The sequence below is a fragment of the Ruditapes philippinarum genome, unplaced genomic scaffold (assembly GCF_026571515.1).
Source record: "Ruditapes philippinarum isolate M1 unplaced genomic scaffold, ASM2657151v2 ctg3424_1_1_1_1, whole genome shotgun sequence".
Taxonomy (NCBI): Eukaryota; Metazoa; Mollusca; class Bivalvia; order Venerida; family Veneridae; genus Ruditapes; species Ruditapes philippinarum.
The window spans coordinates 87,801-93,282 of record NW_026861910.1 but is presented as its reverse complement, the minus strand read 5'-3'; the positions used below and the strand labels follow the sequence as shown (position 1 = coordinate 93,282).

Genomic DNA, 5,482 nt, shown 5'->3' with positions numbered 1-5,482 from the left:
TTATGGTAAAATTATAATTGAGTTTCATAACGTCACACAAAAACAGAACAGTAACTATAGGGCTTGAAAGTTAGCTTAATATTCGTTCTTATATCTTATAGTGTTAAAGGTAGCTAAATTATCTCGTTCCTAAGTCAATAATCCTTTTCCTGATTGATACTTAAGGAGAGGCTACAACAATTTCTGTTCGTATAGTGCATTTGTATCAGAAAAGACGTAATTAAAGGTTATAACCAACCTTCTCAATCGATAGAAAAAGTACTGTACATTTTTTGGTGAAACATTATAATTAGAAGTAAATAATCAACGAATTTGCATTCCATAATTTTGTATCTTTACTCTATAAGTAGAGCGAAAAAAAGAAAGAAACGACCAAAAAAACAAAAATTAAAAATATGGAATCTTACTATGTTTCATATTGCTAAAACTAGAATTAGAAAGAACTATCTTAATATTTATTACTTTAAGCGTACGATTATCTTTAAAAGGCTGTACTCTTTTGTTTAGTTTACTCTCTTGTGTAAAACTACGGAAAGGAACTGGTTTGCTTTGTAAAAACAAAAAGCAAATGCTTGCTTACAAAAAGAATCGTCATGTGAAACAGACACACACAAATTAAAAAATGTGTGCCAATATTTATTCATACATTATTTTTTTTTTACATTATGATTCATCATTGCAAAGTAGATCTACAATCACATTTTTATACTGTAATCTATTAAAATTTCAATCAAAGCTCTTGTACGATATTTCGTCACTCGTTCCTTTGAAAAATTAATAAATAAAGAATTAAACGAAAGAATCAATGTTTCTTTTGAGAAATAAATCTATTTCGTTTCAAGTGTGTTTACAGTGAAAGAGACGTACTTTTCTCTCAATAATTCCCAATGCAGTCGTATCGACTTACTTACTATTACAGTTGTTTATCAATAGTTTGCAATATATAAAGAAAACACAACAGACGTTTTGTCTGGTTTGCTTTTAATTTTACTTGAAATTACAAATCTTATTTACAAAACGGTCCGAAAAAAACATTTTCTTGGTTTATTTAGACGCAATTTCAATGCAATCTTGGCATTCGCCAAATGAAAGAGATATTTTGACTATTAAGCAGAATTACTAATCAGAACACAAAAAGAAAGACATATTTTTATCAAAGTAGTATTAAAACATTGTTATTGAAAATTTCGGTTCTATGGTATCTTAATTATTTTTTTTACAAGTATTATGGCAAAATGTCAAGTAATATCAGGGAGGATATATCCGATAATACCTGGTCATCAATGTCATTCAGACTTGTTTGGAATTACTTGAGTTGAATAAAATATGAAAATTTTAGAATCGCGTCTCTAATAAACACTAATAAATATATATGAATTGAATTAAAAAAAACAACATGGAAATATTTTATTGAAAAAGTAATACAAATCAGAAATATATTATTTAAAAATATTTACAAAACTTTAAATAAACCACAAATACATGTCACAGGTGAGAAAAATTGTGGTCTGACGGAACTGAACGACCTCCGAAATACCTTCCTCAGATCTACGACTGAGCTATCGGCCGCTTACTCATTCTTTAACCCTAATAAGTGAACGTTTCTGAAACATGAAAACACAGAACTATTTCTTAAAGATAATATACATATTGTATTATGATTTAAAGAATTAACTTATTCTATCATATGTTGAATGAGCATCGATCTTTAAGATTAATAAATAATTCTTCCTCATCTCTTTCAGATCATGTCAATTGTACTAATGTGAGCGTTCAAACACTACGTGAGTGAAAGAAATTCAAAATATTCAACTTAGGCATTCTCCGACGATCATTTTTTGATTTATCAAGTCGATGAGAATGTCAAAAAAATCCAAATTTGATCTTTTGATAAGGATCGCCTTTGCTTTAAATTGTGCCTTTCATAATATTCCACAAAAATAATCAAATCACTGTTTTGGGAATGTTAAGGTTGAATCAATGAGAAATATAATTATGAAACTGGAATCATATAGAACTTCTAGCACAAGCGGTTTTCTCGTAAGTAAGCATGAGATCATGTGTAAGTTGTATTTGCGAAATCTAATTTTGAAAATTCGATTTGTTACGTCAATGCTGAAACTTTTATAGCATTACTCTTGGTTGCATATTTAGAAAACTCCCATTTTCATGAACACCGTCGTATGAAAACATCATTTGATGATTCTGAACAAGCGGTGGATTAAAAAAAAACACATTTAAAACAAGGAAGAAAAGAAGACTGCCTTACATAGTTGTTAATTTACAGACCATTTTAAATATCGATAAGTGAATGATTTTCTCTTAAATGATTCACACTTATGTTACATACAAAGCACGCTTCTGATATTTTTTTGGATTACATTGCAGACAAATTTCAAAATACTTCCAATACTTTACCCTGTAATGGAATTATCCTGACAGTTAAGATTACTCCCTGTTGACAAATATACGGCCTTTAGATATTTTTCTATTCAAAGTCATAAATTTTCTTAACCTTTAATCACTATGTCTGGGTGTATCGGATATAAGCCATTTCAACTAAAATAGTATGTTTATCTATCTTTATAGACCAGTGTGATAATCATAGTATCTGTATAGTCTCTTTCTTCATAAAATATAATGTTCAATGTAAAGCAACTATTGTGTATATCTAGCATTATATTTTGGTTTAATGTCACATGAAATTTATTCTAATAGCTCATACTGAAATTTTTATACAAAAAAGTGCAATAGTATAAAATGTAGGTCTATTCTGCTATGAATAACTATTGTGTTTATACTATTTATTTTAGTATCATACGATAAACTTACCACAAAAAAATCATGTATGGATTTAATTGCTTAGTGAGCATGGTTATGGTGCATGATCTGTTATTACATAGCAGATAAAATATAATTATTAATCATGTGAAAATATTCATACATTATCACTTAATAGAACTTTATCAACATTTTGTCATGAGAACGTTCTATAAGAATATTTAACTGATACATTTTTTATTGTTTCCATGGTACATAATTGAAATATTTATGGAAAATATCCCCGTTGAAGACTGATCCACTTTAAAAAATTAGACGTATTAATTGACAACGACTTTTAAACATCAATCACAAAAGTTAAAAACAACAACTATAATCGTATTCTTGCTGTTATCCTAGCCCACCGGAAGTTCGTGACCATAAGCGCATAACGAGAAATAAATAAATAAATTACAGATATATAATCAAACTTGTACACTAACCTGTTAAAATAATGTATTTTCTTCCATCAAATCCAATTATAAACAAGCAGCATTTCAAAACATATTCAATATCATTTTAAAGTAGGTCATCATCTGCCATATTTAATTCCAATTTTCCCCCTAACTTCGTGACATGTAGACTAGTCTCCCCTGAAAGGCCATAGTACACTAATTCAGTGTTTTTCAGTGAGTTTGTTAAAAAATTACAACAGTTAATAAATTTAACTAAATAACAGTAACTGTCAAAACTTGTTAACTATATTTATTTTATTGTGTGTTTCAGTCAATTACTCTTCATGTCTAGAAAGAGCAGTGAGGACAGAAGAATTTTTCTGTTTTATCAACACTTTATTTTATTGGTACAGAATCCCAGATGAGTCCAGTGCTTACATGGGACATGGTTTTTGATACATCACACTGTGACCACTGAACAAATGTTACAGATTTCTTTTTAGCCAGGCCAACAGGCTCAAAGTTACTACAAACACAGCAGACTTCACTGTCAATAATTGTTTCTGTATCAGAGTCTGAAGATATACTAGCATTTACTGTGATATGGGAGGGGCCAGGCTGAGGTTCATTATCCATCTGATCATGCATGACACTTTTTTTAAGTTTTAATGATTTACTATCCTTTTTTGAAGTTGATTTTTTATGACCTATCTGATTTATTACATGTTGCTTCGTAGAATCAAGAACAGACTGAGCTGAAAGATCCTTCCCTGAGATAATTCTTCTCATGGTATTCCTAACCTTTTGCTTTGGTTTCTCACTCTTCACCTTCCTCAAAGTCATCTCCCTTTCCAATAAAAAATCCCCAGATGCATCCTTATCCACTACAATATCCCCTTCAACAGTAGCCTGACTATCTGTATCAATACATTCAGCCGTATCAATATCTTGAAACACTACTGCTGGAACAAGACTCTCCTGAGGTACAGCAAATTTTTCAAATGGACATATTCCAGTCTTCTTGAAAGCTGACTGAAGATTTTCACTGGAAAGTGATTTTGTATAAGCCCTACATGCCAGTTGACAGACATTGTACCTTGTGATATTGGTAGAATTCATTCGCATGAACTTATGACACTCATTGTTATATATCTTCTGGAATAGACCAAAAAACAGCTACATCTAGTGGCTGTAAGATATGTGAAGTGTGGGCTGGAAGAACAAATATTATAATATTATGACTCTTTGCCTATTCTACCAAGTCTACAGAGACATGAGACTTGTGGCCATCAAGGAGAAGTAAAACAGGCTCTGCAGTACCACCAGGTAAGTAATTAATAAAATGCTCCTAAAGGTAAGTCCTAAATAGTGCACTGTTAGACCAACCTGAATCACTTACAGTCCCACTTGCACCTCTAGTAACTCTGGGAGCATACGCTTACCCGGAAAAACAAAATACGGTGGAATAGCAATGCCACCAGCACTACCACAACCTAAAATAGTTATTGTTTTACTTTTCCCAGTAGTAACAGCAGGTGGACCAGTAGAACATGAAACAATGTGAGGGGGCTTATGATTTAGTGAAATTCCCTTCTCATCCACATTAAATATTCTATGTGGTTTGTCAAGTAAATCATTCTTTGTGAGAGTAATAAGTAAATTACTGAAGTAAGCATTGACTGTTGCTTCACTTGTCATTTTAGCTCTAACATGTTCAATACTTCTGGGATTTGAAACTTTCACTTACGGCCAACGTTTACGGAATCCATCCATCCACCTTAATGTCAATGGATTGTCTCTGGTTCTTTTACCAACACTAACTGCATACTCAGTTGCAATGTCTATACACTCTTGCATGGTGTAACCATAACCATAATTAGCCATAGTTTTATTATGCTGTACAATTTTGGCCTCTTCAAACATATTCAAAACAGGTTCTCTTCCAGTAGTGACACATTCAGGGTCTATCTTTCCTAACACCCTGTCTATTAAAATTTGTTTAAGAGAGGACATTTTTGGGAAAAACAGAAAATACATTTTTACTACTGGTATGTGTATAAAGGTTGATTTTTACCTGTTTAAAGCGCATTTTGGCATATAAATATCACGGTGACATTTGTGACGACATGACCTAGTTACGTACAGTTGTTTATATCTCGCATGTGCGCGCGTGATTTCACTGGATTGGTTTACAAAAAAGTCAAGAACTTCCGGTAATCACGAAGTTAGGGGGAATGACGATAGTGTATTGTCTATACAATAATGAT

General features: G+C 31.6%; 1 pseudogene; it reads right to left on the bottom strand.

Moving 5' to 3' along the window:
- Positions 1-3,611: 3,611 nt before the first annotated feature.
- Positions 3,612-5,228, bottom strand: LOC132717328 (uncharacterized; annotated as a pseudogene).
- Positions 5,229-5,482: the final 254 nt, after the last annotated feature.